Here is an 11859-nt window from a genome sequence, read left to right as displayed (position 1 = left end):
TTTCATGTCCTATGTCCCTGTCTGTTGGTCCATGTGAATTCGAAGCACCCCTTATTCTGACAACAGGTTGTGGTGAAAACTTGTTGGGATTGGATCTGTTAAAAAGATTGTATGCGACTCTGTACTGTTCTCCTTCGGGAGTGCAACTTACACGAGGTAAGAAAGTGGTTTCTCCAATGTATTTGTCAAGGGATAGACTCCCGACAGAATTATTGTCTCTACCTAATATTCTTTGGGCTACTGGTCCTAACGATGGGTCTCCTGGAAATACCACCATATGTTGTGACATTGAGAGCCAATGTTAGAATGCCACGAACTCCGCAATACAAAATTTCTAGTGAAGGTGAAAAAGCGTTGTTAGCGATCATTTACGATTTGATTGAAAAAGATGTGTTTGAAGAGACAAGAGGCAACGTTTGCAATAGTCCTGTTCTGCCTGTTTTGAAACGAACCGATCCCTCTCAGCCACCTGTGTACAGATTTGTGATTGACCTTAGAGAGGTGAACAAAATAGTAGTGCCACAATTTCCAGTTGTGCCTGACATTACTGCCCTATTAACTATGATTCCAGCCTCTGCAACGTGGTTTTCGGTGGTTGACTTGAAGAATGCTTTCTTCAGCATCCCGATTGCTGAGGAAAGCAGGGATATTTTTGGCTTCAGTTTAGGGGGACGAAGTTTCCGCTTTAAGCGCGCTCCCCAGGGCTACTGTGAAAGCCCATCTATATATAGTCAAGCTCTAAAAGCACAGCTTGACACGATTGTTCTACCTGAAGGCACTACGCTCATTCAGTACGTTGATGACTTACTTATTGCTGCAGACTCTGAGGAAATCTGTAAAGAAGCCACGTTGTCCTTGTTGCGTCATTTGTGTGAACTACACCACAGAGTGACCCTGTCAAAATTACAATATTGTCGACAAGATGTGACCTACTTAGGTCATCTCTTATCGAAGGAGGGAAGGAAACTGACCCCAGAAAGAATTCAGGCAATAGCGAAATTAAGTGTGCCAAGAACACAGAGAGAAGTGCGTGCTTTCTTGGGTATTACATCGTACTGTAGACAGTGGATTCCCAATTTTTCCTTGCTGGCCAAACCATTGGTGGCATTAACGTGTAAAGATACGCCCAATCCCGTGCCTTGGTCTGAAGAGTGTCAGAAAAGTTTTTCTGAATTGCGCACAGCATTATGTTCGGCTCCTGTGTTGGGTACCCCCAACTACAACAAGCTCTTTACATTATATGTCCATGAGAAAGACGGTTGTGCATTATCAGTGTTGATACAATTATTTGGGGACAAGCAGCGTCCATGTGCATATTTTTCGTCGACTTTGGACCCAGTAGCTAAAGCATTCCCATGTTGTTTAAGAGCTCAGCAGCAGCAGCTGTTTCCATTCGACAGTCTGCGGGCTTAGTAATGAATAACACCTTAGTAGTGATGGTTCCACATGCTGTGGACACGTTACTGAACAGAACCAAGACACAGCACTTAACTAGTGCTCGGCTGTCTGGGTATGAACTAACTTTGTTAGCGAGTCATGTGCACATCAAAAGATGCAGCACATTAAACCCAGCCACTTTGTTGCCAATTCCAGTTGAGACAGAGAATGCTGAAGAGCAGCATGATTGTTTTCTGAGAACAGAAGAAGAGACGAAAGGGAGAATAGATCTCCAAGATACTCCTCTTGTTGAATGTGATGGTACCTTATGGGTGGATGGTTCATGCTTTAAACTTCCGAATGGTGACACGACTGCAGCATATGCTGTCACCACTTTGCGTACAGTCGTTGAAGCTGCGCGTATTCCACATACCTCAGCTCAAGCAGCAGAATTGATTGCACTTACAAGAGCGTGTGTGTTGTCTAAAGGAATGAAAGTAAATGTGTATACTGATACCCAATACGCATTTGGCGTGGCCCATAGTTTTGGACGACTGTGGCGTGAACGTGGATTTCTGACTTCGCATGGAGCCAAGATCCAGCATGGTCAGTTGGTGAATGAGCTTCTTGAATCATTGACCTTGCCTCTGCAAGTTGCTATTGTGAAATGTAGTGCTCACAAGAGGGTGACTGATGATGTTGGTCGCGGAAACGCATTTGCTGATGAAGTTGTGAAAGAAACTGCAAGGAATGTGATGAGCCGAATGTATGTTGCAGGCCCTGCAAGATGGGTAGGTGATGTTGGAATGTGTGAGGACACCATAGAGAGTGTGAAGTCAATATAGTCCGAGGCTACAGAGAAAGAGTTGAACATATGGAGAGAAAGTACAAGCAGAATGGATGCCAATGGATGTTGGGTCGAATTGTCAGAACATCAGAGATGGTTGCTACCCGATGCGTACGTGCATGTAGTGGTTACAATGGCTCATGGAATGGCTCATATCAGTACGAAAGGAATTTGCAAGTTGTTGGCCCCAGTGAGGCAAAATACTAGTATTCCCAAATGCGCAGAGAACGTGGTCAAGAATTGCATGGTATGTCCGAAACACAATCCTGGTAGGGGAACCCCAACTCCAGCTGGTCATTTTGCCCCTCCTACGTATCCGTTCGAGGTTTTGCAGCTAGATTTCATCCACATGGAGAGGTGCAATAATTTAAAATATGTACTAGTTGTTGTTTGTGCCTTCTCAAGATGGGTAGAAGCATATCCCCTAAAGGACAACACTGCCTTGTCCACAGCAAAAGCCCTTGTGAAAGAGTTCTTCCCCAGGTTTGGAATGCCGAGAATGGTCTGGAGTGATAACGGAAGTGAATTTGTGGAACAAGTGATGAAGCAAGTGTGCGAAGGGCTAGGCATTAGGCAAAAGTTCCACGCTGCAAATCACCCCCAATCAGCTGGATTAGTGGAATGCTACAATGGCACCCTAAAGCTAAAACTCGCCAAAATCCAAGCAAGCACTGGCCTTACATGGCCTGACGCTCTACCCTTAGCACTCCTATCCACCAGAATGACTGTGCACTCTAGAGTGAAACTTAGTCCCTATGAAATAGTCTTCGGCCGTCCGGCCAACATATGGGGAGTGCCTAGACCCAAAAAGTTTAGTGAAGTAGAGCATCCTGTGCTGCTTGACTATTTGTATGAACTGACAACTAAATTACGTGTTTTGCACCAACAGGTTCACAGTTCCCTACCACCAGTTTCTGATGATCCAGGCCACACTATTGAACCCGGCGCATGGGTCTTAGTACGCAACTTCCAGCGAACCAAGAACGAACAGCCTCGCTGGACGGGACCCCACCAAGTGTTGCTGGCAACCCACACCGCAGTCCGAGTGCACGGCAAGAAAAGCTGGGTGCACGGTGTGCACGTTAAACGAGTCCCTTTACCTTTGCCATATGACCGGTGGGTCCAGGAGAAAATTGCTGACTCCGAAGCCGAGACTGTACCCTGCTTCATACCTTTTAGCGATGCTCGTATAAAAGGAACGAACTCTGAAACAGAAAATGACAACATTTTGCAAGAAGCTGTGCCTCCGTCGATTCGAGTGAACACTGTAGAGCCTGAACTCCTGTTTCTGGACCAGACAACTTCTGGCAGGAACCGTTACAATTTGAGGCCAAGACCCATGACTATGGACAAATAAATAAATTTTTTTTTTTATTGTGCAGCTCTCATCGGGGAAACTTGCTAATTTTAGTTTTTTCGAACCGCCATCCTGTTCTGCTGCTAGGGTCGCGGCTGCCACAGTCTTCGGAGTGCAGCTGGAGACGATTAGGTCGACAGTTCTGGTTGGTCTAAGGGAGTTGCCCTAAACTAACAGAAGCACTCCGTAGCAGAATCAACCTCCCGCTGCGGGCAGCAAATTAGAGTGGATGGAGTTTTCCGAAATGGAGAGACCTGCCAACCCTGCGAACTTTAAAGCAAGAATATGCACTGTGATGACTAAGATACAGTTTTCGATAATATGCATTTTTATGTTGTGTAGTATAATAATGTTTTTTATAGGCTATGCTTTATTGACCTTTCGAGTCTCATTTACACCCACTGCACAGCCCATACCTCCTCCTACTGCCTCCTCGCACTCTTTTCACCCTCTGCCTGAACACGAGTCTGCCAGAAGATTGGAATTCATAAATAACTCATTCATTCAGCTTCTACACCAACACCAGATTGTGATAAATACGACAAATTGTTGGGTATGTGGACTTATGCCACACACGACCGATAAGGGTATCCCGTATTATGTCCTGCCTTTTAGCTATTATGGTTCTTTGTGGGCATTTCAAACGTTGTTCCTATTTTCCCTCGAACCATATTCCCCACGTTCCACAGGGAACAACTCGAGCAACAGGGCACTACTAGTAGGAATCAGAAATATGAGCCAAATTATCGACACATATAGAACTCTCCCCAGAGACGAACTAGAAGCCTACAGTAGATGGAATATGACAAAGTATGGAATTTCCTTAAGTGAGAGCCAGCAAGCAAGGAAATCCTCCCCAATTTGGATAGTACCCCATCGAGGTCACCTATGTCTGCAGGGAAATGGCAAAAACCCCAGAGCTCAGTTAGGGAATAGTGTCTGTACCGAGACATATGTCTTCCCGTCTCAGACCTCCCCTTCATTTTTAGCAGCAAAGGGTAGATATTTCATCTTCCACGATAGAGCATATACATGGCTGCCCCCTCACTTTTCGGGCACATGTTTCATCTCGTTCCTGCTGCCACCCACCTACACGGCCGCGGCAGATTACCATAGGACAAGGACAGTTAGAGGTGTCGTGAGTAAAGACGACACTGCGGAGCAAGAATTTGGGGATTTCGCAAAAGGTTTTCTGCCGTTTTGGGGGCCTATGGTGAACAGCAGGAACATTCGCCAGTTAACAAGGGTAGTTGAATCCACCGTGATCGATACAGCTGGTGCCCTTAGTAACCTGACTGCTGAGCTCCAGTCGGACCGACTTATGACCCTTCAGAACAGGGTCGCATTAGATGTATTCTTGCAGATCGAGGTGGGGTATGTAAATTGATCCAATCGAGTTGCTGTGTTTTCATACCAGATAACGCTCCAACAGTGTACCAGGCCATCTCCAAACTGCATAAGATTTCCGAATCTATTCATATGGATAAAGGAGATTGGTCTTTTATGGAATGGTTCTGGGAACTGATATCCGGCTGGGGATGGAAAATTCTGATGGTTATTGGGATGGTCTTAACCATTCTTTTCCTGTTCTGTCTATGCGTGCAGTGTGCTCCTGCAATATGTAGCCTCTGCGCTACATCATGTGTAAGGAAGCCTGTGTCAAAAGACGAATTAAGTACCAGGATGATGTTACAGCAACATCTCAATGACTTTAGGAATATAGACCTGGACTCAGATTAGCATGAGATTAGGTTTTATTGCCTATGTAAGGGCAAAAGGAGGGTTTGTAGTTCCTGAAAAATTCTGGAACTCGTGAAACAAACTTTGTCGTAGCATGACGATTTTGATACCAAAAGACCGATAATGATTAGTACACTATGCACAAGCATTTGCGTCACAATCAAGTAACGTTTTCATCCCGAAACCGTCATTCTCGTTTTGAACCCTTGGGTTCTATTTCACGCTTGGCAGCCATTTTGTGAGTTGCCCTTTACATAGGCTTGTAGCCACGGGTGAATGTGATATCAAAGGACACGTACACCTTAGATCGACTTCTCCATGACCTGGGCAAGCTGGACCCATTGCCCCAAGCCAAACCTGTTCGGTCAGTTCCTCTCCCAGTGGCCGAACGAGATAGCATCAGTGCACACAGGCCATAAACTGTACCCATCGCACACACACCCCCGCCCAAATCTTGCTCACACCTGTCTCCGCTCTTTTCTTCTTCTTGCTTTATGATGAGGAGGAGCCCGGTTTTATTGGGGGTACACCGATATCTGATGGGAATGTTGGGCCTTGCCGGGTAATTGATCACGAACTGGACACACTGAAATGTGAAAATGTCATCATGACTCTGATTTTTCTTTGTAGCGAAAATATGTGAATAGCCTACTGTAAAACCAAAAATGTTTGCACTGTAAACTTAAGAATGTTTGCCTGTTGCCCATTTTTCTGCATAAAAAGAGAAGCCTGGTTCTGTAAGATTGAGCAGTCTCCTGAGAATATACACCTTGTTGTACTTCTAGGACGCTTGTTACTTGGTTGCAGCCAATAAATTCGAACTTTGACTTCACCTAGAAGACTCGTGTTTCTGTGGTCTAAATCAGGAAAGTACCCGAGGTCTCTGGGTGTTGCCCCTGACACCGCTGGGTTACCGGATCAGTACCGGTTCTGAAAAACCCAGTACCTCACTCCAGGGATATCAACAGCTGCGTGTCGTCGGCATCATTACTCACGCTGATGTTATATGCCTTAATGATACCCAGCAAGGGCTGCATATACGCATTAAACAAAATAGGCTGATTGACGACCCCTGCGGTACCCCATAATGAACTTCCACCATTTCTGACCGGTACGGGGGATTGCCACCCCCTGTCGTCTATCCGACAGATAAGATCGCAGCCACCTAATTGCTACTCCTTTCACTCCAAAGGTCTCTAACCTTGACAGCAGAGTGTCGTGGTTCACCGTATCAAATGCGGCGGACAGGTCCAGCAGGATTAAAATTTCCGACTGGCCCCTGTCCATCCGCATCCGAATGTCATCCAACATCACCACTAAGGCTGATTCTGTCCCATGACCCGGTCGGAAACCGAACTGCTCCCCTTCCAAGATGTTATTAGTCTCCAAAAATTGAGACAAGGTCCTGCTAACCAAACGTTCCAGGACCTTGACTGGGTAAGGCAGGAGGGGAATGGTCGGTAGTTCTTATAGCTGCAAGGGTAGATTTCTTCAAAAGCGGAGTAATGACAGCCCGCTTCCATTCCACAAGCACAATCCCTGTGTCAATAGACTGGCAGCATAGCTGTCGTAAAATGGGAAAGATCTCTGTCCCAAACTCCTTCATCAGCCTGTGGGGTAGTGGGTCCAAAGGGGAGCCAGAAGAGACCCGTAAAGGCCACCCTAAAGAACTCCTCCTCCGACGGGGTTGGAAACGTATCCAGGGAGACCCCGGAAGTGACTATCTCAATAACGCCCTCCTCATTTAGTCCTCTGGTGCCCCCTGTCTGGGCCGCTGAGGTAGGTTGAGATTGTTCTTTCATACTTTCCACAATTTTATTTATTTTATCCGGGAAGAAGCTCGCCAGTCCATCGCACAATTCCTGGGACGGTTTAATTTTACTCATGGTACACTCAGGGTAGGTCGGATCTTTGACTATTTCAAATATGTCCCAGGATTTATTGGAGCTCTTTAGTCTAATGGATGCAAAATACTCTGCCTTGGCAGTGGATATTTCTAGTTTGTATTTTATAATTGTACACCTCCAGCTAAGTCGATCTTCTTACAAATACTCCCTCCTCCACTGTTTTTCTGCCTTTTTACACGAGAGCTTGAGGCTCCTCAGTCTCTCCATGTACCAAGGGGCAGATGGATTTCCGCTTTTCTTAATGACTTTGACTGGAGCGATCTGATCCAGCTCCTTAATTAGGTATTCGGAGAATGCCGTATAGTTCTCTGTTATCTGATTCTCAGAGTTAAACAGAGCCTCCATATGAAACACCGGGTTTTATGAGTCATGCGGGTGGTTTTTAATTGAATTCTTGCTTCGAAGGGTAGCCAATTGAGCGCTTTGAAGTCCGGGGAGATGTGGCTATTTCTTTTGGAGCCTGTGATGAGCCTGGCCGCTGAGTTGAGACATGCTATCAGGGGGGCTGTTGTAGATCTTGGGTGTCCAAAGAGAGTTGCACTACCATATCCTAATCTGGGAATTACTCGTGCTTGGACTGCCGGCTTGAAGTCATTTACTGGGAGGAAGGGCTTTAATTTTCTCAGAGTGCTAATCTGAAAGTTTGCTCCTTTTGCTGCGGCACTGATATGTTTTAGCCTGTTTAGCTCACTGTCCAGAGTTACTCCCAGTGATTTTGCTGAATCAATTAGAAGAGGTTGGCAAATGAGTGCTGTAAGATGTTTAAGCCATTCGTGTATGGTGGCTGGTTGGTTAGGTGGGGTGATTAGTAAGAATTCACTTTTGAGGGGGTTTAGTTTGAGGTGGTTTTCAGTCAACCATGACTGAGTCTTTTGTAAAGTTAGATTGAGAGATTTGATGTCATCCGGAGAATTTATCTTTAAGTACAGTTGCGTGTCGTCTGCGTACATGTGAAAGTGGATATTTGATGAGTCGAGAATCTCATTGTGCGGCTCCATGAATAGGTTAAACAGTGTAGATGAGAGGGAGGAGCCCTGTGGGACTCCTAATGTGACTGGGACGGTCATGGACAGAGAGATTGGTTGACCTTGAACCTTTGAGATCTATTCAGGAGGAAATAGGTAAACCAATTTAGAACTGACCCTGATAAGCCCATTATGTACTGCAAGAGATCTAGAAGATTATCATGTTTAATGGTGTCAAAGGCCGAAGATAAGTCAAGCAGGATAAGTAGGCAGGTTTCGTTCTGGTCTGGGATTCTTAGTGCGTCATCTACTATGTGGGTCATAGCCGATTCAGTACTATGCCCTGCCCAGAAGTCAGATTGGAATTTATTGAGCAGGTGGAAATTGGTGATGTGGTTGTCTAACTGTCTGAGAACACATTTTTCTAGGAGTTTAGCTAGAGTTGGGATGTTGGAAATTGGTTGGTAGTTATTTAGGTCCGTGGGGTCAGGTGTCGTTTTTTTGAGGATGGGGAAACTTGTCCTGATTTGAGAATTTCAGGAATAATTTCTTGGACTAAGGATGCATTGATAATCTTTTTCCAAAGTGGCAGTAGTGCCGGTATGAGATCTTTTAGGTAGTTTGCTGGAAGGGGGTCTGAGAAGTGGTTGGAGGGGTTCAAGGACGTGAGTGCTTTTAGAATTGCTTCTTCGCTATAGTTTGTGAAGGTGGCCAATGAGGCGTTATTTTTTAGGGCGAGTTAGATTAGTCGGTGATTGCGATTGCTAGAATGTGAGATGACGAGTCCTTCTGAGTGTTAGACTGAGCTGATTAGGCCTTAAGTAGGTCAGTTTTCTAGAGTTCTGTTTTTTTATGAAGAAGGAGGAAAATGTTTCGCATCTGGGCTGCGTACATTCTCTAGCTTGGGGAGGGCGAGCTAGGCCACCAGATTGAGTGTTGACTAGTTCAAATAGTTTTTGGGTGGGTTCTTGGCTTAATCTAGCTGATTTTTTAAAAGGTTTGCTTTTGAGTGTCTGGTATTTCTATAGTACGAGTTTCTGGTGGATCTGAGCAGTTTGAAGTGATCTGTGGATGACGATGACCCCCAATGCCTTTCAGCTAATCTAAGGGCTCATCTGTCCTCGTTGAGTCTGCCGTCATACCAAGGTTTAGACTCATTTGTGGAGATCCTCTTCAGTTGTAGAGACGCGGTTGTATCTAAAATCGAGGACATAGAGTTAAAGTAGTGTTGGGTCAAAACTTGAACATCAGTTAGGTCTTCCGGGGGGAGCAGGAGGTTGATACTAGCGGATGTGGATAGGTCTGTGAGGTTTTTTTAGATTACTCTTCCATATTTTCGGTCTCAAAGGCTGTACTGAGTGTAGTGTATCTGATTCCTTGACGAAGAAGGTGATGGCATGATGATCGGACCAATCACATGGGAGGATTGTGCTAAGCTGGATAGCTTTTGGGTTGGAAATAACCATGTCAAGGGTTGAACCTTTGACATGTGTGGGGCTATTGCAGATTTGGGTGAGGTCAAGGACAGAAAGGAATCGGGTTGTTTGTGTTGTTCCAGTGGAGATTGAAATTGCCAAGGGATATTTGGGTATTATGTTGACTCCCAAAGTCATCGAGAAGATCGTCAACAGACAGCTTGCCGCCTTCCTCGAGACGATTCAAAAAGGGGGTGGTGATGGACAGAGTATCTGAATTAAGCAGAACACTCCTACCCAGTCAACAGATCAGGGCTTGATCCATCACCGTTTTTTAGCTCACTGCACCATCCCAGTTCAGAACCTGGCTACATGCAAATTAGTCTTTCCCTGGCCCAGTGCATCATGGGAACAGGGCAGACCAAACTACCAAGCCAATTCTTTACCAGAAAGGAAACAAGCTTCCGGGGACCGGATTCTGGCATTACAGCCGTCTTCGGGCCGGCTTGCTTGAATCCTGATGGTGCAGTGAGCAAGGGATTCACATCTGAGCATACCCTTCCACACTTGTGGTGGCTAAAACGATTCAAAAAGGGGGTGGTGATGAACAGAGTATCAGAATTAAGCAGAACACTCCTACCCAGTCAACAGATCAGGGCTTGATCCATCACCGTTTTTCAGCTCACTGCACCATCCCAGTTCAGAACCTGGCTACATGCAAATTAGTCTGTCCCTGGCCCAGTGCATCTTGGGAACAGGGCAGACCAAACTACCAAGCCAATTCTTTACCAGAAAGGAAACAAGCTTCCGGGGACCGGTTTCTGGCATTACAGCCGTCTTCGGCCCGGCTTGCTTGAATCCTGATGGTGCAGTGAGCAAGGGACTCACATCTGAGCATACCCTTCCACACTTGTGGTGGCTAAAACGATTCAAAAAGGGGGTGGTGATGGACAGAGTATCTGAATTAAGCAGAACACTCCTACCCAGTCAACAGATCAGGGCTTGATCCATCACCGTTTTTCAGCTCACTGCACCATCCCAGTTCAGAATCTGGCTACATGCAAATTAGTCTGTCCCTGGCCCAGTGCATCATGGGAACAGGGCAGACAGAACTACCAAGCCAATTCTTTACCAGAAAGGAAACAAGCTTCCGGGGACCGGTTTCTGGCATTACAGCCGTCTTCGGCCCGGCTTGCTTGAATCCTGATGGTGCAGTGAGCAAGGGACTCACATCTGAGCATACCCTTCCACACTTGTGGTGGCTAAAACGATTCAAAAAGGGGATGGTGATGGACAGATTATCTGAATTAAGCAGAACACTCCTAACCAGTCAACAGATCAGGGCTTGATTCATCACTGTTTTTTAGCTCACTGCACCATCCCAGTTCAGAACCTGGCTACATGCAAATTAGTCTGTCCCTGGCCCAGTGCATCATGGGAACAGGGCAGACCAAACTACCAAGCCAATTCTTTACCAGACAGGAAACAAGCTTCCGGGGACCGGTTTCTGGCATTACAGCCGTCTTCGGCCCGGCTTGCTTGAATCCTGATGGTGCAGTGAGCAAGGGACTCACATCTGAGCATACCCTTCCACACTTGTGGTGGCTAAAACGATTCAAAAAGGGGGTGGTGATGGACAGAGTATCTAAATTAAGCAGAACACTCCTACCCAGTCAACAGATCAGGGCTTGATCCATCACCGTTTTTTAGCTCACTGCACCATCCCAGTTCAGAACCTGGCTACATGCAAATTAGTCTGTCCCTGGCCCAGTGCATCATGGGAACAGGGCAGACCAAACTACCAAGCCAATTCTTTACCAGAAAGGAAACAAGCTTCCGGGGACCGGTTTCTGGCATTACAGCCGTCTTCGGCCCGGCTTGCTTAAATCCTGATGGTGCAGTGAGCAAGGGACTCACATCTGAGCATACCCTTCCACACTTGTGGTGGCTAAAACGATTCAAAAAGGGGGTGGTGATGGACAGAGTATCTGAATTAAGCAGAACACTCCTACCCAGTCAACAGATGAGGGCTTGATCCATCACCGTTTTTTAGCTCACTGCACCATCCCAGTTCAGAACCTGGCTACATGCAAATTAGTCTGTCCCTGGCCCAGTTCATCATGGGAACAGGGCAGACCAAACTACCAAGCCAATTCTTTACCAGAAAGGAAACAAGCTTCCGGGGACCGGTTTCTGGCATTACAGCCGTCTTCGGCCCGGCTTGCTTGAATCCTGATGGTGCAGTGAGCAA

The sequence above is a fragment of the Lissotriton vulgaris genome, chromosome 8 (assembly GCF_964263255.1).
Source record: "Lissotriton vulgaris chromosome 8, aLisVul1.2, whole genome shotgun sequence".
Classification (NCBI taxonomy): domain Eukaryota; kingdom Metazoa; phylum Chordata; class Amphibia; order Caudata; family Salamandridae; genus Lissotriton; species Lissotriton vulgaris.
This window is presented reverse-complemented; position numbering follows the sequence as displayed.